General features: G+C 42.1%; 1 protein-coding gene across 8 annotated transcripts in view; it reads left to right on the top strand.

The window, feature by feature from the left end:
- Positions 1-23,403, top strand: part of BFSP1 (beaded filament structural protein 1) — a 120,633-nt gene that overhangs the window by 70,516 nt on the left and 26,714 nt on the right. For 7 of the 8 annotated variants that reach the window (XM_054821038.1, XM_054821039.1, XM_054821042.1 and 4 more), the window contains 2 exons: positions 16,315-16,401; positions 21,610-21,727. The gene's annotated coding sequence lies outside the window, so the exon portion shown is untranslated. Of the gene's footprint in view, positions 1-4,265; positions 4,335-16,314; positions 16,402-21,609; positions 21,728-23,403 lie in introns of those variants that run through there. The other variant, XM_054821046.1, reaches the window with a different exon arrangement.

A 23,403-nucleotide genomic window follows, 5' to 3' on the forward strand; every position in this document is an offset into this window, starting at 1 on the left:
CGGGAGCTCAGCTTATTCCCACAATTTTTAAAGTTGCTCCACTCCCTGCAAAAAGCATCTCAGAAGCCACAAGGTAGAAATGTTAAAGTTGACAGCACAATTCTATTAAAATCAATGCCAGAATTTCCGCTGACTTCCCCTGCTCCAGCCAGAGTCCATGCTGAAGATTTTGACTGCAGTCTGTTGCACACTGATACATTCAATACAGCTTTGTACTGCTCAACTTCAGTGTTCAGGAAATGTGTATCTGCTGATTGCAAAAGATGAACAGATTAAACTATTAGAGAAACTCCAGAAAGCCTGGGTTGCTGTTGGAACCTTGCTGTATTTTTATAACATTGAGTTATCTCATCTCACTTCTTTTAAAAATCTGAACTTTGACTAATTTTCCTCAAAAAATCTAGTTTTCAGAAACATATGTAGTTGACTGAAAATGTTTAACATTGCTTTCACTGAGGGTATAGAGAAAGAGAAACTTTTTGAAGGCAGAAAATATTAACAGACAAGGCAAATTGAGGTGAAAGTAGAGTGGCATGGCCATGCAAGAAGAGAGCCCAGCCCACAATCTCAGCTTTCTTTCCTTCCATTTAAAGGATTTTAGTCTACCAGCAAGATCCAACAGAAGTTCATCACAATATGTTTCCACCCTAAAATGCTCCCCAATGTATCCCTCCTCCAAAAAGCAAGGGAAGTCAAAACATGGATTGAGGCTTGTGGATCAGCTTCCTAATGAGAAGGATGAGGTGCTCACATTGGGAACTCTTCTGCTATTGCTACTTGGAAGTATTGCTATACTTCTGAATGGGCCTCTGAGCTCCTGACTGACAAAATATATTATCTGTCATACTCTGAATTTTTTTTTACTGCGAGGAACAGTGATGCTTTATTATGGCCAGCACGGGGTAGCAGCAGTCAGAGTGTCTGTTAATTGAAAGGCATATATGCTGACCAGACACTGATCCTGCACTGGGTTATTAGCACATAGTCCGTAGTGACCATCTTCTGGATCACAACATACCCCTGTGAAAGAGGCTCAGCAGCATCCCATCTCCAAACACACAGCCCAGCTTGCTGGTGTAGTGGTACTTCTCCCAGGAGGTGGCTCAGAGAAAACAACCCCTAAAGCATATTATACTGCACATTATGGATCAGTTGGAATAAAAAACGCTCGAGGCAGGGTAGTGCAAGGGTGGCTCATCTTCTGGAAACACCTGGTTGAACCCAGCAGCTGCGGTGCAGTGGCACTTACTGAATGCCAGCAGCTTTAATGGGAAGCTAGTTCAATTAACACCGCTGCAACCAGCAGAATAGCGGACAGCTACTCTGCATGGAAGGGAAGGGGAGGAGTGAATTAGACTCAGACGATGGTAATTAGCAGAAAGGCATTTTGTCTGCCCAGCAGAAAAGCTCTTTATTACAGATAAAGTCCCAGCATGGCCCTGTCAGGGCAACCTGTCTCTCGAAATGTTGGAAGGGGGGAAGCAAGCTGCTCTGTTGCATTGATGAATGTGCTGCAGTGTTGGTAGGTAAACAGTATGTTTGTTTTTCATTTTCACAAAATATATTCTCCAGGATGCAGTTATGAGAAATTCACCTTGGAGCTCTAACATGAGTTTATTGGGATAAAAGGTATCCCTTAGTCCTGGGTTATAAGCAAAAGAAATATGAAACATGTATGGGAGATTGTTTTAGCCTTTGGTAAAACAGATAAAACATGGATTTTGAGTACTAGAACTTAGCTTTCTAAACCAACATTTCTTTTGGGATCTTTTAAAATGTTGCTGAAATTATCCAGGTTTAATTTCATCTTATGTGGCATTACAAATAATAAGTTGATGAATAGAATGAAACTTATTGATCCTACCTGTTAAAATTACAGAGTTGGTTTCCCTTCAGTTTTGTTAGAAGAAGAAGGAAGCCTTATTCCTAATCTCTCAAAATATTTTGCAAAGCTTCCAGTCATTGACTCCTGCTTATGAATAGGTAAAACATGAATGCTGCTGGACAAGATGCTGCCGTGCTGAATTCATGGCAAATTTTAGTAATAGAAATGCGGTGTTGTCAGACCATCACTGTAACTGGTGCATCTGCAGTCACACAGCAAGCTGAAAGCAAGATCCTGATCTCAGGCATCCCAGTTATCAGCTTTTTCCTCAACCAATCTTTTCCATGAAGTCATTTCCCTGGCCCTAAAAATGCCTTTGATTATCGGTTGCCTGGATTTGAACCAGATGAGGCCATTTTTCATCTGAGTAATTTTAGCCTGTATTCAAAGTGTTTGCTATTAATACTATAAATCAAGATAGCACAGTGTTCAAGGAGTGGCACATTTCTTAGAATTCAAATATAGTATCACTCTGACTGTGATTTAATGAGAAGAGCTCCGGGCTGCAGTCTCACTCATGGGCGGCACAAGGTCCAGCTCTTGTGGCAGGAGTTGCACCCCCCAGTCAGACCTCAGCTGCGTGCAGACCTCACCAGCTCACTGTCTTTTTCTGCAAGACAATTTTCTCTTAGTTGGTGTTACCCTACATCAACTTTGCTCCCTGCTTTGTAGAAAGAAGGATCAAAAAACCCCAAAATCAACTAGGTGTCTTCTCTTCAAACCTCACCTCACTGGTGCCTTACTTTTATGCTTGGGAAATTCCATTATTTTCAGGATGGGTTTACATCCTTGAAGGGAGAATCAGACTCTGAAGTCTGCCAGTCTTGTATCTCATGGCAGAAAGTGGTTTGGATATAATACTGAGGATGAATTCACCTTCAGTTATCTCCACAGAAGCACTGTTATTTACTCTTTTGTAATGGTAGAGCAACAACATTTAACAGATGTTGTTCCTCACTATTAATCAGCAAAATCACTTAGCACCAGCTTCAACATGCTGCTTATTTTCTGTCTTCACCACTGGGAGGAAGTAGCACAGGAATGAAACTCCACAGAACTGGTTCTTGTGTTTAAAGCCGTGATTGCAGTGAATGGCTGGTTGGGTGCAGGATGGGTCACCGCAGGTGCTTCGTGCTCCTGCATGCTGTTTTTGCTGCTGGCAGTTCTGTTCTTTGTCAGCAGGAGGTGTTGCCCAAGAAATATTTATCCACCAGAATGTTCCTACCACCTGCCTGTCTGTGATTCGGTTACAAAAGGCATTTGCATCTTTTGAGGACTGCAAAGGCATGAAATACCTGTGTCCAGAAGAGGAAGTGGAGGTGAAGTATCCCCTCTGTATGTCCCAAGTGTGATGAGATCTGGTGCATAGAGGGCATAACACTCCCTTCATACTAGATTTCATTACATTGTTTTTTCTCCGTGGAAATTAAAAATCCTCTATCCATGCCTTCTTGCTCTTCTTTTCCCATCCCTCCTTTCTGAAAAGGTAGGCTAGTTTGGATGTACTCAGAGTTAAACACAGACATAAACTCCACGTTCCTTTTGATGTAGCACTGACGAAGTGGAGGTGAATTAAGTTCAAAGCAGTAACCAGAAACTACTGCATGTTTCTGGGCATTTTTAAGTTTTGGGGTTTTTTTGAGTAAAATATACTCTGTAGAAATGTGCCAGTATAATTGGCTGACTCCTGAGTCAAAGTGACAATATTTCTGTGGTTCTGAGAATATAGCATTGAAAAAAACCCTGTTAATTTGAACATTCATCATGTGATTTGTTATTGTACGTTAAACATTCTTATCTTTAAAATAATGGCCCAGCTGTTATCAGCCATAAGATTCCCACTTCTCCATTTAGTTTGAAGATTGGGATATTACTGAGGTTCTCCCAGGGTGACACTGAACACTTAGAGGACTATTCGCAGTGGACAATATTTCTGTTTTGTTTCTGTCAGAAAAACCATGCCTTTTCATTTCCGGGCAGTATTTCAGTATTCATTAAGTAGTAAAGACTAATAGTGCAATCCTTAATTACTCAGTCCAGAACTGAAGGGAGAACAGAGAAGTTAAGGATGATGTTTTAATAGCGATTCTCTATTTTAACAATTTTTGCTGTTGATGCTACGCGGAGCTTAAGACCGGGTACTCCAAATGGGGGGGAAAGATGAGGGAAGGAGTGAGGAGATAAGGAAAGGAAGAGGTAGCTGAAATAATGGGAAAATGTTTCTGCATTTCCTCCAAGCTAGTGGCACCAGCCTCAACTCAAACCACAACTAGGCTGTATAGACACCATGAAGTCTGGTATGCTGATAAATCAGGCCTGCTGCAAAGATGGATCATGTTGGAGACAGACCACCCCATCCCAAGGGGGCGTGGGTCTGGGGCTGAGCTGAGGACCACAGAGGTACCCAGGGCAGCAGTGGTTAGCCTTGCCTGACTGCTTCTGATTGCAGGTAGGAAAGGAAGGGAACCCTGAGCTGGATTTCCTGCTGCGGCAAACAGAGCAAAACCATACTGGAGCCAAGCCCAGAGGAGAGGATGGAAGGCAACAGCTGGGATTTGAGGAATGGGGGCTATAGGAGCTGGTTTGGATCAGTGCCTGCTGCATCCACTTTTAGTAGCCTCAGTTACAAGGAGGATGTTTGTGGGGGTCCCCTTGTCTCCAAAACCTCCTGCCCACATGTCTTCATTGCCAGCCTTATCACAGCACTTACAAAACTGCAAATTATTATAATTTCAATGTAAAAATCCTGTAATTTGACATGGTCTCACTATAAGTTACCATGTTTGCTTTTCAGGGTCTCGGTCTCCTGCCACTGGCCTTGCAAAAATTTATCAGTGGGGATTTCATTCCTGACTGACTAGTGAGGGAAACACTGGTCACGGTGTAAAGCCACCCACCTGAAAGTGCATGCAGAATTATTTTCTCCCCTTCAGCACTAACAGGAGACATTGATTTCTCTGAGATCAGTGTTCCTTGTTCACTTAATGTAGTGCTTAGGGACCTCTGCTGAGCTTACAACTTGAGCATTGTACAAACATTGCAGAAGATGGCTTATTTACTATTTTTATTAATGTAAACTTTATAAGGCAGAAGATACATATTTTTTTAATCCATCATGGTGTTAAAGTGCTTTTTGTAATATGATAGCATGCGTGCCAGAAATGAACAGTGCTGGGCACTGCTTCTCCCTGCCAGCTCCAGCCAGTTCAGTGGTAGAGCAGGAGCTGCTAACCCGGGTAGAAGATGGCTCCCAATGGCTGGCTGTTCCTTTTACATTTGTTCTCTTAAAGCAGTTATGAGAAATTGCCATGCAAAAATGCAGCTTGAGTTACTCTGCCTGCAGGCGAGGGTCAGTCCCTGTCTAAGGCTCACTGTCTATCGTGGTGTGCACAGCATGTGTCATTTCTCAAGTGTTTAAGCACACAGTGCTCTAGGAAAAGTCACCATCTGTGATCTTCAAGGTGTCAGGAACAGGGTGCACAGAGGGGGGGGTGTCAAATATGGTAGCATTCAGAGCAAGATGTTTAAGTCAGATAAAAGACGAGGCTTCTTAAATCAAGGGATCTACTAGACACAAAATGCTACTTTTGTGCTGCTGCCATTCTCCTTATTCAGCTAAAGAATATTGGGTGTTTGTCAATTGTTTCTCCTTCACCTATTTATATAAAACATGACATTAAGCCCAGATGAGTGTTCCCTTCCCACTACTTCTCCTCCCTCACAGCAGGGGACATTTAAAGACAGGTTTATATAAAACACCTGCTGCAAAAAGCAGCATATTGGCATGATGCACCCACCCTGTCATGGAATAGCATCCCTGCAAATGCAACTTCTGCCTTTGAGAAGCAAGATGCTGCAGTTGCTGAGATACGGGAATAAGTCAGGCTTAGGTACCACCTAAGGCTCAGCATTGCATAGTTGGGAAGATCAATGGGAAATGTAAGAGTTGTAGTCTCTTGTAAGCTAAATAGGAATCCTGTTTTCTTATAAAAATAAAAGCAGTTTTGCTTCCCAAATTCTACAGGACTCTGGGTGTCAACAAGTAGCTGCCACTTTTAAGTGGAGGCCTGGTTTGAGTCCAGAGATTGCCTGGGTCCAAGCAGTCACTGATGCCACCTGGAGCTCTGGAGAGGTATTTTTCTGAGTTAGCCTGGCCAAATACAAATAAAGATCATAGACCTGCCTCCCAGACTCAGCTTTAAGGCAAACCCCAAAAACCCCACTAGCCTCTCACCACTGGAGCACAGCCTGCTTCTCCCTTACACAAGGCTCAGCTCACAGCCCTTTACCACTGAGTCTCTGCCACCAGTCCATTCCTCTGCCAGCGGCCTCACAGGCTTCCTGGAGCACAGCTGTAGGAGCCCTGAGCTGACTAACAGCTTCGTTACCCTAAGCAGCCCCACCTGCAGGCTCTATTTGAGCTCAGCCCCAGGCACCTAGAACCTTCTCTGAGCTGAGCTGTGCAGTTGCTGCTCCAGCCTTGTCTCCTAGATGGACCTCAGCCAAGCTAATGGTGTAAGTCGCTTTTCTTTTTGTTCCGGGGGCAGAACTTCTTTTTCTTTTTTTCAGGATTACTGCCTTTCAACACAAAGGTGATCTTCTGCCTGGTACTAACTCACCTGTGATAGCAGTAAAGCTTTGCAAAGCCTTGGGCTTGAGCCTAGCAGATGGGGAAGAGGGGAGCTTGTTTTTGTTGATAAATGTTTAATAAGGTGCATCAAAGAAAATTGCATAAATTAGCTGCTTGTGAATTGTGAGCTGTTATCTTGGTAACATATCTGGAATCCTGTGGTAGTGCATGTGTTGTATTGTTATCCACATAATTGCCTTGCGATCCAGTGCATGGTGCAGCAAACAGCTCAGCATCGACAGCGCAAGATTTTATTACTGATTCACTGATACGCCCTGATTAGTCTAATTTCATTGAAGGAATCTGCACTAACTTTAATTAAGGGAAATTGGACAGACTGTGTAGCTTCCAGAGGTTCTTTTGTGTGTATGGTGTGTGAGGGGGGAGGTGTTGATGATCTGTGGTTTTTGTGTGGGTGGCAGAGCAGATTTCTCTCTATGTTGTCTCCGTGTACCCATCTGCAACATAGAGACCCTGGTCCCAAATCACAGTTGAGGTGAAGCTTAGGTCATTTGCAAATTACTTTTATGGGTGAATGTGCAGCATATAATTATATCTGAACCAAACATACTCTCTTCTTCCTAAATAAATTAATACAATATATGTATGGTCTGCCAGAACTGAAAGGTTCAGCATCTGGGGATCTGAAAGTGCTGATGTGCAGTGCTTGGAGAAAGGAATTTATACGAGGTATTTACAAAACTAAAACTCACAGCTTTTTAACAACACAGAAAAGACAGGGCATGAGGAACAAAGGCAGAACAAGGAGCAAGGCAACATGCTGAGAAGAACTTAAGTTCACTCGTAGGACTCTGATGTGCCAATTATTCCTTGACACAAAGCCTCCTGTGCTTTTTCTTGATCAGTGTCCATAATTATGGACTAACCTACCTTGTTCAGACCTGTAACTCTATTCCTCTTCTCCTCCGTGTCTGGCAGGGGTCTGATTTCTGAGCATGAGAGGACTATGGTTGACCATACTGGGCTGAGCACATGCAGAGTGGGGTTGAAATACTGTAGTTATTAACTATGGATTTAATCATACTGCAGCTCTGTTGTTACAAGGTTCTCGGGCAATGGCTAAATTCAAGGAAACTAAAAGGAAGCTGGTTTTCTTAGCTGATTTATTGGTAATGCAATTCTAATTACCACATACACTCACTACTCTCCCTTCTCTCACTCCCTCCCAGAGCTGATTTAAAGATGAAGCTAATGGTGCAACAATGACTTTCTGGTTTACTACTTAATGCTGTAGTTTAAGACAGCTTCAGTATTTTCTGAGCTGCATTTTCATGTCAATATGAAGACTCAAATGAAGTAGTCTGCACATGGCAATACAAAAGAGGTACAGAGCCTAATGTGAAAATTTTTCCAAAAAAATTTCCCCCAAAAATGTTTTTAGAGAAACTGAAAATTTACCAATGGAGATGTGCTTTTTCCCTGTGGCAGTGGAGCATGGGCTGTGCGTGCCTGCTGCCCTGGCAGGAGCAGCAGACAAACCCACAGAATAAAGGTAGCACCTGGTAAGTGGCACCTGAACAAGGAAAGGTGGGGAGGAAGGTGGCCTTCCCGCTGAGGCACTCAATTATGGACCCTAGTGCAGAATTTAAAAACAAATACATCTCCAAAAAACCCAACCCCTCAAAAAAAACCCACGTAGGATTAGTCAAAGGGATTAATTTTTTCTTTCCCTTATCTTTACTTGAAAGAAATGACCTTGCAGCCACACTTTATGTAGTGGGCAGCATTTGAGAGATGTCTGAATGGTTCAAGATGGTGCTGTAGCAACATTAACGAATGATGTGAAAATTGGGTTAAGCTAAAAGCAGAACTAAACGTGACTCTGTGCTTACAAATGCTTCATGCAGACATGAATGCAAACAAGGACAGACCTCTCTGCGGAGGCCACACAACTGTAATAGGAGCAGTGCTGTCAGGATAAAAAAATTGTGATCTCTGACAATTGACTAATAGAAAGTGACATCTGCTAAGTGAAGAGCCAAGCCCTTTGCTGGTGCCAGTCGGCCATGCAACTAGTGAATTGCCTCTGCTGGCTGCTCTGCTTTGCTGTACCAACGATGGGACTCATGTCCAGAAGCATTAAGCCAAAGAACACAAATCCAGTCAGACAGCATCAGTGAAGCCATCATAAAACATGAATAAGGCTGCTCTGGTCCAGCACAAATCCAGAAACGCCTCATTAAAGAATATTTTTGTTTGTCAGTGGCACTGCTGGGGCAAAGCTTTGTTGCATACCTTAGAAATGAATATGAAGCATGAGGTGCTTTAGGCTGTATGTAAAACTTTGTCTCCCACATGGTGTTGGCTTTTATGCGTCAGCGAGCAATGCACAGTTATTAGCTGGGTGAGAGAGCAATGACACATGTTAATGAACTTCACTGGCAGACACAAGACTTAAAGCAGCCCCATATCCAACAGTGGAAATGTGTAATTTCAGACCTGCAGGTCTCTTCCAGGAAAACGTGATGAGCAGGAGCCCAACCCGTTGGACCTAGAGACTGTCTTATGTGGGCATGCCTTTGAGCAGCTGCACTTGAACTTCAGCGCAGGGTCATCACCACGCGTTTGCCCAAATATTGCTTCTTACTATGTATGTGCATATCTGCGCGATGGGTGACTTTTGAGTGTTAATAATTCACTCTCCACCCAACTCTCTCTAAAGAGCAAATTGCTGCAAGGCTTCCTACTGAGTTCTTAACAGTAGAAGAAACAGGCTGTTTAAATGAAAGTAATTTAAAATACCAAGCTTTGGAAACCATTAGTATTTATAGTTCTGTTGTAACAGCACTGGCCTGCAGTTCCCACCGCTGTCTTTGAGAAACACCTAACTACAAATAAGCAAATCTACCACTAGCTATTTATTCAAAAGTGAAGGCTTGTGACTGTTAATATTACCATGATAAACATGAAATGGGCATTCAACAAAGAGAGACTTTACAAAAGGAGATAGGGAGGGGTGAAAGCAAACGCTTCCCACAACTCTCGTCTCCATCAAATAATTGATTAAACAAAAGGGAAAAAAATGTCAAAGGCACTCTGAATTCAATGCTTAAATAATTTTGGACATCAGGAATGGGCTTAGTAACTGCATGCAGTGAGTGTGATGTTTTAGCTGAGCAGAGGCAGAGATGGGTGGTGTGGAAATACATAAGAGAACAGGAGCCTGGATGTTCAGCAGTGGATGGACATCTGCTCTTAAGCTTCTGGATCAGTAATTAGCAACTCAGATTTTCTGAAGTGTTGAGCCTGACAGCTCCAGCTGGCTTCTGTTGTAATTATTCAGAGTTCAGTGTTCAAGATCGATGCCTTGGAAATATTTTTTTCAGTCTAGCCCTGCATTTAGAAATCTAAGTGTTGTCAGCAGTTTGCTAAAGGCTACCTGACTGGCAGAACTTGCAGGCTGATCCTGAAAACACAGTATTGCTTTTAAAAGCTGGAGGTAGGGATGGTGTGCTAAGGCATACAGATACCTGCATGGAAATAGGCTTTAGTATGAGGGATTCCTGTGCTGCTCTGCCATGTGTCATTCAAGAAGGCTGCTCCAAGGGGCTTTAGCTACTTCTCTTCATTATCTGCTCCTCACAAGAAGCTTTCAGCTTCAGTGCTCTTACTCTGGCTCCCATAGAGGAGAGAGACAGATAAACCATAAGGTTGGTAGGCAGAGATGCCATAGTATAAATCTTTAGAGAAAGTATTAAAAGGAATGAACTGTGGTCAGTTTTTGATAGACTCTTTTTGAGAGAGACTTTTTTTGAGAAAGGTTGATGTCCTAGATACCGGCAATACTTTGGCAGAAGAGAAAGAGGAGCCAGTGACTGGTTTGTCATCTTTTGGTCATTTATTAGTCTTTTATGTATTCCAGACAGAAAACTCAAATATGGTGAATATCTTAATGGAAAAGGGAAGGTGCTGAAAGGTAAACCAGAGATTGATAATTTATTACAGAATATACTTACTACATTTTGACTGGTAATATCTCTGTTGTTAAAGTTGCTAATTATTTCCTTCTATAATACTTCAGTTGGATTTACTTAGTTTGGTTGAAGTTTATAAGAATTTGGGGTGAAATTTGCAGTGTGGAGCTCTGAGCTAAAAATTTGAGCAAAAAATTTCTAAGTTTGAAGCCAATATTTTTACTGAACTTTTTGAATCTCTTTTTTGCCTTACACAAAATGAAAAGCCTTCAAAGATTACAGGCCTTCTGTTGTTGGAAAGCCTCAACTCTGAGATAGCTGAGTTGAAAGCTCATGGAGTCCTTGAGCACTTCAGGATCTATTGATGAAAAAGAACAGGTTATTACTGAGACTGGCTGAGAAGGTATTCATCCAACTTAGCTTTTCCTCTGTGTATAGAAATAAAGCTATAATGAATTGTAATGCAATTATGAATAGCTCATGGGTACCTGGCTGGTGGCGCTGTTAATCAAATTGGAGGTGCAGAGCACTTGACTGCAACCCAGGGTAATTTGTTATGCAAGGCAGAGATTGAAATAGTTATTCTTCTGGTGTCTCTGGTGGTTGTCTCCTCTAGTGCATGATGAGGAATGGAATTCTTAATATTAACTCACAAAGTTTTGAAACAAAAGTCATGGCACGTCAATGACACAGCATGAAACTGCACATTTATTTCTAAATTCTTACTGATACCAAGTATCCCCTAATATCTCCTTCACATTGTTCTCTCAATTTGGACAGCGAAATAAACTTGTTGCAGCCCTTCAGAGACTTATATTAAGATACCAAAGGCCAGTTATGTTTTTCAGAATGATGCAGTTACCTGTGCTTCAGATCTTAAAACTGGAATTCAGTTAACAATTCTGTTGTTCTAGCCTAGGCACTGTAGGAGCTCATGGGTTTTGTAGAAAGACGATTAATGGTAGTGAAAGCAATTAATTATGAAATGGCATTATGGAATACATGCAATTCCAAGTGAATTGTGTCTCAGTTATTTGAGCTTCTCAATGAACCACAACTTTAATGATCACTGTCAACAGATCTTGTAGGTGTAAGAAGAAAACTTACAAACAAAAAGAAGAAATCTAACTAAATTCATCTAGAAGGAAAGACGAAGTAACAAGCAGTAACCTCAAAAAGTTTAAACTTTTGGCAAAGTTGTAAGACAGGTAAAAGCAAGGTCCTTTTATATGAAATGTTAAACACCTTTGATAGGAAGTGTTTGTACCTGAGCTACTTATAACTGAATTTGAGTGAATTATTTTTTGCAGTAGCTCATGAAATATTCACATTGGCTGACACAAGAGCTTTCTCAGATGTGTTAGTGAATGGCTGAAAGACTCAGCAAAGGATGGCAAGTGTCAGACCTGAGCTAAAACATCTCTATGGAAAATGGTAATAGCTCTTGTCCTTTTTAACACCTTCCCTAGCCAACAGGACGAGAAAGTACGGAGTGTGGTGAAAATGCCTGGGGATCCTATGGTGCACCTACCACTACAAATAGAAAAGTTAATTCAAAAGGAGGTGAAGGCTTGCAGAAGATGAGATGCTCCAGCCTGGAAAGGAGTGGAGAATCTCACCTTGCGGAGGAGGCGGGTGGAAACAGAGGGAAAGGAGTATGAACTGGGAACTTGCAGAAAACAATAGGTGCGCATTTACAGATTTTATTATTGGGCAGGAAGGAGCTGGGGATATTAAGAGAAGCAAATCTGTTTCTTTTTCATAAATATAAAAGCATGCAAATGAAGTACACAAAAATGCCTTGCAGCAGACAAAAGAGCAGGAGGGAACAGACAACTGTTTCAGCAGTAGCTTTGTGCATGGATCACAAATGGTCATGAGCATCTCTCCACACAGCAGTTACCCTGCAACAACACAACAGTTTCTGGCTATTTATATATATTTATATTTAATTACCAGGAAAATACTGACAGGCTAGAGGATATTCTGGGAAGAGGAATAATTACTTTGAGAGGGCTGAGGGCAAAACTGACCTAAGCTGAGGGCCTGGAAGGAAGGAGGGGAGGGAGGTGGATGCCCAAACCCAGATCAGGCCACTCTAGATCAGAACATTCTCTTTAGATCCAGTCAGTATTTTCTTCAAATGTCAAATTACTTGCAGCTTTTCAGTACCTTCCTACTTGCTTCTCTGTCATTGCTGCATCTGTTTGAAAGTGTCTTGAAGATGAAGTCATTTCCTGGAGGAATTCCTGTATGTGTTTTCCCCTGGCAGTTCATCATTTTTATCTGCTATATTCATTGTCAGGAGGAAGATGTGTTGGGGTTTTTTTATTATTTTTTTTTTACATATACGGAGCAATTTAAACTACTCTTTCTCATTTTTCTTTTTGCAGGTTTAGTTATTAACTAGCTCCTGCTGACTTCTGGTGTTTAACCTTTCTAGAAACTTGACTTTATTTGTTTCTCTTTTTACAATCATCCAGATACTTAGGTTTTTTCAGAGAATTTGTTCTGAATTCCTCTCTCAATATTTACTTGACTGAAAGGATGCAACAGAACTGACTACTGCATTTCAAGTCCCACTTTCTGCATCAAAAGAAAGCAGAATATTCTGCTAATTCCCTCTACTACTTGGGGAAAAAAAGGAACCAAAAACCAAACATGAGTTGTGTGGAGTATATCCTAGTGTAATGACACAACTGTTCAGATGTTCATTCATCAAAATGCAGACATCCATTACATGAGATGCCTGTCAAGCCATGCAATAAGCTGCTTGTATTTCATGGGAATGCTTGAATGTCCTGCCCATGTTACAGGTATCTTCCCTAGAGAGGGCACAGAGATCACGTTATTCCTTTTCCATACAGAAATCCTTTTCACATACGGAAAATGTTATTGGTTCCCTCCCACTGCTCTGAACATCTAACAGCCATGCATCGTGTCCCCATCTGATGTTTATCTTTCTTACAAACTGGAGGGTATTGCTGACTCCCTGTTATTATCATCAATCCTTTTCTGCAGAACTGTCAGCCATGTAATTGCTCCTTGTCCTAAATAGGCCTAGAAAAGTATATACAAAATGCACATTCGGAATGAGAACTTTGAGGAGATTCATCGCTGCAGAACAATCCAGTGGAGTCATCGTTAAGGGGAAATGGAAGGCCTAACAGCGAGGCTAAGAAACACTCAGCAAACCTAATTAACCAGGGAGCATGTTTGATGAAATGACATTCCTAGGCAAATAGTTACATTAAAAACGAATTTTAAAAAAAGCAGCAATAACAGGATACATCGTCACAGGAGAAAATCAAAGCTGCAGTCATCTGCATTGTTAGATGATACCAACTGGAAGTAAGGAAACAGGAATAAAGGCTCAGTTGATAATGGAATGTGTACTTGGAATGAATCAAGATAGGCGTGAAAATATTGGGGACAAATGATGTTTCTGAGAAACCTACATATATTTGCCGTGTTAATGAAGTTTGGAGTCATGGTAACACTTTTCTGCTTCATGAGAGTTTGCTTGCAGTGGCTTTTCTAATTGCAAAGTGTTCAACCTTTTCAGCAAACAGACATGGGAGGAAAAATGAAACCTCTCTGATGTCTGCTCGCTGACAGCAGTGGGGATCCGGATTATACTAGTCCAAGAGGACCAAGCTATGTCTTTGCCAAACCTTAGACCAAGTAGGAAAGAGCATTCTCTTAAAAGAATAGAATTTATAAGCAAACCCATTGATTTTTACCCCTAAAAATTAATGTAGGTGACTTTACTCATGTCTACTGAACCACTGATACTGGCATAACTTTACTGCACAAAGTTAGTATGTCTGATGCAATCAGTGCCCTTTGTCTTTAGCTGAAAAAGGAGGGGGGAAAACTTCTGACTTCTGAAAGAAATCATCATGTGAGATCCCCTCTGATATCTGCAGGAGAAAAGGAAGGATGAAGCGAGGCGTTTATTGGCTTGCAATTCCTAATTTATGGGGCTAAAGGCTGCTTACTGTTGGCAGAGTTATTACTTGTTTTCAACCAATTTAGTTTGTTGTGAATTGGGGTTTGTGCTTGGGAAGGAAAGGCATCATTATATTAGTGATAGTAATGGTGAGGAAGAAACAATTGAATGTTTCATGGAAAAGCTGTGACACAGTTTCTTCTGTAAAAGAGCTACCTGAGGAGGATTTTATGTGTGCCCTGGAAGGCAAGCTCCAGATCTACCCTCCATTGCAGATCTGGGTTTTCTTTCCTCCTTTTCCAGACTGTGAGGGTTGTGAGCAGGCTTGGAAAACACAGCTCCAAAAAGTATCCTTACCTTCGTTTCACCTGATGCAGCAAAGCACCAAAATTATACTACCTGAAGAATAGAGATAGTTCTTTGATGCCAAATAGAGATGTCAATAGAGAGATACTTGTGAGATCAGAGACATGCTGCCAAAAGAGGGAAAGCTGAAATACAGCTGTAGCTTTCTTTTAACAGAAAGCAACAAGAAGTATTTTCTCAATGGGGGGGCAGGAGGCGGAAACAGAAAAATAAGCTCAAATAACTTGTGCCTAAAGCCTTGAGGGCAACACAACAGCCTGACAATTGATTAAAAGCAAACAAAATTCAATAGCTTTCAGAGCTATTTACCAGCTAGGGCCAGGTGGACTCGAGTGAATGTTGTCCTGCAGTTGATAAGGACTGAAAAGCGGAAGAGATCTTTTTGGGATGCATGTTTAGCACCGCAAATCCCTCTGACCTTTGAAGACCTGCTTTTCCTCCTACCTACTCTGAGATGCTTTTTCCCTCCATTTTGCAAGGGTACGTAGAAAGGTGTGAGTGCACCTGCTTCATTTAGGCTATCTGGTGGAGGACAGTATATGACAAGTAACAGGGAAAGCAATAAACAAGCACAACAACATAAACTGGGCAGACTAGTGATAAAGGACACAGTATCCAAGGCTAAACTCTTTTGCCACTAGTTGATGGGCCAATTAAACTACTGATAAGAGGGAAGAAAGATGAATAGGAGCACTATGGGATACTCAAGGGGAAACTAGGATTATGCAGAAATTTTTAAGGAAATCTTCCTGACTTATCTATGCTTAAATCATAAATATGTCATCATGAACAACACTTAGCCATAAAAGGGTATGTTTGATCAAAGATGCCTTGTAAGTGCTTGTGCCATCAATAACACCATATATTTGTAGGAGTTACTATGCATTTACACCCAGAGTGACTGTGGCCGACCCATTGATTTGACTGAGCTCCGCTTCAGAAGCGGCTAATAAATCAAGAGAAAGGGAATAGGATCTGCTGGTGTGGGCGTGCTGCTCGTTTCAAGTGCGTCAGGCTATGGCCTCTGCAGTGAGGGAACAGAAAAAGATTGCAATTACCTGAAACACGGTGCTGTTTTGTGCATGCTGGAAAGGTGAAGGGAATAGCAAAACCTGGCAATTGCTGCAGTGGATTGAATGCTGAACAGTTTTGCTTTTCACAAGAACAGGGGAAGGTTGGAGGGACAGGTCACTCCCCAATGACAGCAGGATGTGACTGCCCCAGATTTAGCTCTTCCTGCCTGATGCAGCCCTCCAATGCTGTATCACTGTGCTTTGGGCCCCAGTGTGTGCAAAACACAGCTTGGTCTTGTGCTGTAAAATACCACTGGGGTGGCTTTTGATACGTGCAGGGTACTTTGGATACTTTGAACTGGAAAAACATATTAAAAATTATGTCTCACGGGCCATTTTAGGCTGCAGGCTAACAGGGTACCAACTCTTCTACAGAGTGTAGGGAAATAGCTGCAAGATATGAAAGATTACTCATATTGATGTATAAATATTATTTTACATGCACAAGGATAATATTCCCTTTGTCTTTACAGAAAATCACCAGCTAAACCTTGGCACACCTTGAGATTACCTTGCTCTCTGGTGGAGAACAGGAAACCTCACTCCTGGTAAAGGCAGTGGTAAGTTTTGCATATACACTTTTTTTCTTTTGTTCGCACCCCCCCCCCCCCCCCCCCCTTTTCTCAATTTTTGGTCTTAAAGACCCTGTGCTGGAATTGCTGCTGGTGTTGGTGAAACTGCTCCATGTTAACACTGCGCTTTGGCTTTGACCTTAGGCAATTCTAACAGAAAACAGCCCTGTGGCTAATAAAGTGATCTGCAGAGTGTATTTATGCATTATTTAAACAAAAAGCAGGACTGTAAGCTGCCTATTTTTCCTTCTGAAGAGCCGGCCCAAGCAGGGTAAGCTGGGTAGCTGTCACCCATGCTGTGATGACCTGAAGTGTCAAGCGGGAACACAGCTTTGTGCAATGTTCACACAGATTATTTCTTCCAGGAACCAGGGGTACCAGCAGCTACGCTTTTACTGCCAAAACACAGCCCCTGATCTCTTTCCTTATTTTACCCCTTGCAGGGTAAAATATTACTGCATTCTGCTGAACCCGAGAGAGCAAACTGGGACAGGGTGTATGAAATCTCTGTGTATGTTCAGGCACAATTTTGCCATTCTGGAGTTATATTTGTTTACATTATCTGACATTACCTTGCAGCAAGCTGGACATAAATTGAGAATTAAGCATAGCTGTGGGCAACTAGCTTTTTGTGCACAATTGCAGTAATAATTTAGAGTAATTTCTTTTGCTATTTTGTTATGTCAGTTTTTTAACATTTGTAAGCCATTTAAAATGAAAAGACACATACAGGGAAGTTTGTTATAACCATGCCTCAAGATGCCATTTAGAATAATTGTGATGCTCCAGCCCTGCACAAACCTTTCACAGGGAGGAGATAAATACCTTTTATTAAAACAGGAGATGTCCACAGTGGAGACCAGCACTATATGACTGCAGGAAGCGACATAAACATCACTTCTTTCAAAATTCACTCCTTTTGGTGAACACACAGCCTCCACCTCGGCATAATTTTTCTTGAAGTGCTGGGTACTGAACTAAAGAAAAGCCATTTAAGGGAAACTGTCAATTATATATGAAAACCAGAGTTCATTACTTAATGACTCAGTGCTTTGATACCGTAGGGGATGCTTGAAGATCAGGAAGTAAGTGGGAAATAAGTGGTCTCTGAGTTTGCTGGGACACGTGCTTCTTTCTTTTCAGTGCCCTGTGAGGAAGTAACTGGCTATAGTGTATAGTGGGATTTTGTCGTCTTACAGGCTTTGGTTCGGCCCTTCATTTTAGCACTCAAATCTGAAATCCACTCTCAGAACTACAAGACCTTTACATAAGTGAAACATGATAGAGGAACATCTCAGCCACTAGAGTTTAATCTGTGTTACAAGCTCATCTAGATACAAAGCTAAGGGAAAATTTTTATTCCAGTTTTTTGGTTTTGCAAAACTTAATAGCGCCAGCAACATGGGAGGTGGGTCACAGAAAATGCCAATGAAACTTCCATTATTATCTGTTCTGTGATTTCTCTGCGTGTTATGGAAAATTGGTCTTCAGTCTTCACGTTCTTCTAGATTCCAGGTAGAGTGGGGAAAAAATGCTTTGCAATGGTAGAAGGGGTAAGATCGTGAAACGGAGCAGTTCAGTTCAATCTGGTTTCTGTTAGATTTGGAACTTTCAATGAAACCATTAAATAAATTACACAAGACACTGAAAGGAAAATGGTACGTCAGCACCTGATTCCTAGTGATTTGTGAGAGAGTAAAAAAAATTACCAATGCTCATAAATTGTGTCCTTTCTGAATATGGTAGCCATACTCTTATATAAATTATTTTGCAGCAAGGAGTAATTTTTTACAAATGGCTTGTACATGCAAAACCAATAGTAATATTGAGAGTAATAAAGGAGTGGAATTCAGAAAATTGGGTTATAGTTTGTGGGTCAGGCTTGGCAAATAGGGAAGTTACTGCATTGCAGTGGATGTGGCAATAGCAAGGCTGATCAAAGTAATTGCAGCTAAAATACATGTGGAATGTTGTGGACAAAAGCAGCTAGTCCAGCCCTGAGCTAGAGGAGATTGATTTTCAGAAAGAAAAAGATAGGGTCAAACCAGAAATTGTGTGGTCTTAGAACAAAGAGCACATGGATGAGGTGGAGGGGAATATACTAAAAATAAGTGATGACAAGAGGATAAATTGGTCCAGACACCTCAAGACATCTGAGAACATATAACTTGGGCACAGGCTGTTCAGATGTGAAGCAGGCGCTGGAAGATAAGGGAAACACAGATAACAAGTGACATGAAGCGTTCCCCTCCCCGGCTCCCAAGGACAGCAGGGTACAACAGTGACAGTCGGGACCAGGAGTCAGCAAGAGGAGCAGCACTGGCATCGGCAAATGCTGGCACTGCCAGGCCAGATCCTTCCCCAGGGAGGTGTAACCAGCAGTGGCCACGGCCGAGCAGTAAAACAGGGGAAGAGCTGTACCATGTACCTGAGAGCCACCAGAAGACATAAAGGCTGCTTTTCCCCATTAACTTCTTCAAATCCGTTTTCTCTCCACAGCAATGAGAATTCATATTTTCCTGGCAGATCCTTGCTAATTCCTTGACTCAGCCTGCCAAGCGTCAGAGGGAATTTGTGATGTTGTGGAGAAAATGGGAATTAATCCTGAAATACATCTCATCACGGGGTACATGGTGTCCTTTCTTCCAACTGGCACTGGGGATCTCTCTGCCCCTCATACACCTCCTTTAAGTCACACAGGTGACTGTATAGTAATGACCACTTCGTATATTTGTATTAGGGGGTCGCAAAATAATACCATGTTTGGAGGATATGGCAGTGACCCCACAGTAATTCTGCATGACCAGACTTGGAGAATTTGCCTTGAGTGTTTAGGAAATCTCTAAATGCTGATGCAATGAGTTCAGAGTGAATTATAACTGGTTTCCTTTTGATAGGTACTAGACTCTGGTTGATTCTAGCATGGTTCAAGGTGCAGTTATTTCACATGCTTCAAGAAGTCAGACTGTTAAAAGCACTAACCTGAGACCAAAGCTTTGCTCCATAAACAATACTTGGCATTCAGGCAGAATCAGTACAGGAGGCTAGTGAGCAATCCTGCAGTGAACGCTGAGTGACATTTTTCATGCTTTGGAAAGCAAAAGCCATGGCGTTAGGAGCATTACTTCATGTGAGGGGGCCTCGAAGTTCATCTTGTCTGCTTTGCTTCAAGGGTTGCTAGTGGCAAGTGCAGACAGGACAGCATTGCTTTTCTGAAACAGGGCCTCCCCTTGCCAGAGATCTTGGCATTGCTTCGCTGTTCTTCCAGTACAGTCTATGTCATATATTTAATCCAACCTGTAGGGTCCTGACATTTTGGGTTTTTTTCACCACCATCTCCAAAGGACCAAGGATCACAGTCTTGTTCTTGAAAAAAATCGGTGCTGATTCCTCTTGCATTAATTCAAGAGGTAACTGGTCCCTCACCAGCTGCAAACAGCCATAAATTGACCCTAGGATTTATTTGCATAATGATCTGATCCATTTTGTGCTGAAAAGTTGGTACCGGCCTTTTTGGATGATAATGGCCTGTGTGAGCCTTTCTGTGCACCTTATTAGCTTTATAAAGACATGCAGCAGATGATGCTCTGTGTTTGTGTTTGTAGTCTCAAGCTCGATGGTTTGTTATGACAGAAGTAGTTTGTGTTTTAACATATTGGGCATTTTTTATGTTCTGGAAGATTTATGATTAGCAAGTAGTCACAGAGCAACTCATGGTTTAGTCTAATCAGGGAAAGAAGTAATTATTTTTCTCAACAGTGGAGCAGTGATTTGAGTGTGTTTTCACAGTGTGAGAGGCACCTTGATAAGCCCAATTAGAGAAATACTTGTATTCTAATAGTCTACATTTGTTCACATCTCTGATCTTGTAAGGAAGGCTGCCCTCTTTTTTTATTTTATTATTATTTTCTTAAAGAAACAGTCTTTGTCTTTTCATGTGTCTTGGGGATCTCAAAAAGGAAAGAAAAGTGTAGTGCTTCTCTCGGCTGAGAGGTTTTTTCCTGATTCTCAGTTCATTTCGGAAGCTTGATCCAGCTGACAACTGCCCCAGATTGCTGCCCTGCTTATTGCTGTTGGTATTTAGATGTAATCAAGACTGGAGGCTTGATGACAGCCAAAGGTACCAGCAAGGAAATCTCCAATGACTCAGGCCCCAGCAGCACTGGCATGGGGCAGAATGGAGGAGAAGCAGCAGATCACTTAAAAGGCTAATTAGGGCCATGCCCTTGAAGAGGCATTTCTAGCACCGCTCTGAAGCTAGAGGCAGATGAAGGTATGCATTTCACATTACAAGTGCTACTACTAAGTTTTCCAACAAGCACTTTCTTTGCAAAGTACAGTGGCTTTAAAGTGCATTTTAGTGAGAGAGATGGTGAGGTGTTTAAATAGATGATTCATAACAGGCTATACTAAGACTCACAAAAAAAAAAAAAAAAAATCAAAGTGGCCATTTATTTGTGAGATGAGCAGACAGCAATCACCAGAGAGGGTAATGAAGCACCTCCTCGCCATGCTGGCTCTTTCCCATCCTGCCTCCAAATACCTGCACGGCTCAGAAGAGCGTGCAATGATACATTTGAGGAGTGACCCTTGCTCCGCATTGCAGGAAGGCGATGGGTAGCCTTGCAGACCAGTGCAGAGCAGCTGAGGGTGGGAGGTACAAAGGTGAAATCCCACGTTCAGGTCTGCTTCTGCAGTGCCACCTTTGTGAGGACCTGTGAACTCGCAGGGTGGTCTTTCTCATTTCGTGTCTCTGTGTGTATGCTTGGGAGTTCCTAAAAAGCTACATGCCAGTGATTCAGCTGCCAGAAAGATCTTATAACCCATTGGGAGGAAGGAGCAGCCAGAGAGCCTGAGAAACACTCGATGTCTCTTCAAATACCTAGAAACCAGTCAGGCAAAGGCTGTCATTGTTCCCCCAAAACCGAAAATAGTCACCCCAAGCCCTTCATGGCTGCTCCCGGCAGGGACCAGTCAGAAATGGGCTGGGAATAAACAGGATTGTCATTCTTAACGTAAGTACTGTAAATGTCAGTGATTAATGCGTCACCCATGGCCAATTTCACCCTGGTGTAGGCAATTAGAGATGAACAAGAGATTTTGTAAATGGCTTTATAAAGTGGAAAACCTTGGATTTATGGACATAGCTGATGTTTTTCCTAATATGCATCAACTAATTTCTTTCTTTATTTGTAGCCTGCATGTCCTCTAACCAGTCTTACACCATAGCAACAATAACAAGCTGATTGCTGTACCATTGCAACCAACGTGGATGGCAATGAAGAGATGTATTGTTGCTTCAACAATAGCAGAGGTTTCATTTCTAAAAAACATTATTTATGTCTTTTACTCCAGTCACAGATATTGTCTCTTTGTTTTCTGAACTTCTAGTGAGGAATAACTAACAAAGTGCTTGATAATGTTTTCTGTTTAATAAGATTCCTGGCAAGAAGGGCTGAAAAGCAATATGAACAGAAAGGGAAATAATTATGTTGTTTAAGCTCTTGTTTACTCACAATTCCTTAGTTTATCCTTCTGCATGTATGGCATGCTATAACATTTCCCCTTTCATTTTCAATGAAAAGAAATCACGGAAAGAGTAGAAGAAAACACTACCCATGTGCCTGGTGTGGTTTTCTTTAAACTTTTCTTGGTTTGATCAGTTTTGTTGCAATTCATGAATTCTCAGTTTCCTGTCCACAAGGTACAAACATCTGGGTTGTTTACTTCTCCCTCTCTCTGTTTCAGTCTATTGCTACACTGCCTTTGACAGCTCTGAGAGGCTGAGTGATTGTCCAGAAAGACAGAGCAGGTTTTAAAAATTGCTTTTTGAATTAGAAGCTGTCTGGTTCACTCTCATAACGATGCACTGAAGACGTGATCCAGTAGAAATCAGGCCTGCTCAGTACCTTTCATTATATATTTGCTACTAGAGAGAAATGAAGCATCTTACCTAGTTTTATTAACTTCCAGAAACTTAAGGCAGGATTTTAGCAGTTCTCTGCTAAATATTCAAGGCGGGGGGGGGCGGGGGGGAGAAAAATCAATGGCATGTGTTTAAAATTGTCAGTCTTCTCTGTGCTGAGCATGTGTAATGCTTCATTTCATTTTGGGGCTATGTATTCAGCTCCAGCATCAGGATGAGACATTGCTGAGAAGGCGCAGCTGACAGTAGCTCCCTAAAGTGAGCAAACATCCCCCTATATGGATGCTGTAAGGAAAAACATCGTCATTTGCCAGTTGTTTGGGTTCAGACTGTGGTCTCCCAGGCAGGAAAAAGCCAGAACAGCTGCTGGCATCAGGGGCAAGGAAGGGATGCTGTGTGCGCTGCTGCTGCTGGGGAGGGAAGGGGCCAGTGTCTGGCCTCCATCTCACTCCTTTTTTTGGGCAGGAAGGGCTCATCAGCTCTGAAGGCTAGTTTAACCTGGGTGGCAGGTGACTGTGGTAGCTGTAAGGACTAGAGACAGCTTTTGAGATTTGCATGTGTGCTGGAATATGCATGGCTTGTGGTCCCACTCCTCTTCCTCTGCGAAGGTGGCTGAAGGCAATGTCTGTCCTTAACAAGATCCTTACCCTGAGCCACCTCTGGGGCAGGAGAGGAGTGGGGATTCAAGCTGTTGTCCTCCCCTCTCCCCAGTCTGCTGGAGGCTCCTTGTCCTGTTTGCCAAGCCAGACCTCCCACCACCATCACTGCTGAGATGCAACCAGCTCTACATCACCATTAGTAGCACTCCCTAAACAGCCAGATGGGCAAATGCAAATGGCTGTTGTATACCAGCCCCCCATTCAAGTTTATCCTTTGACCCCTTTTCAGGCTCTTCCCCAATTCTGCTACTCAGGGTATTTTTTCCAGCAGAGATAGTACATCTCCTCTGGCTCCTGTTTTCCTTTTTCTATCTGTTACAGGAATTCAGATTATTGCCTACAGGGCTCAAATGGAGTCCAGATTCAGTTCAACTACATTTTCTTGGGTTTTTATTCCCCCCCCCA

This window comes from Grus americana, chromosome 3, assembly GCF_028858705.1.
Source record: "Grus americana isolate bGruAme1 chromosome 3, bGruAme1.mat, whole genome shotgun sequence".
NCBI classification, from domain to species: Eukaryota; Metazoa; Chordata; class Aves; order Gruiformes; family Gruidae; genus Grus; species Grus americana.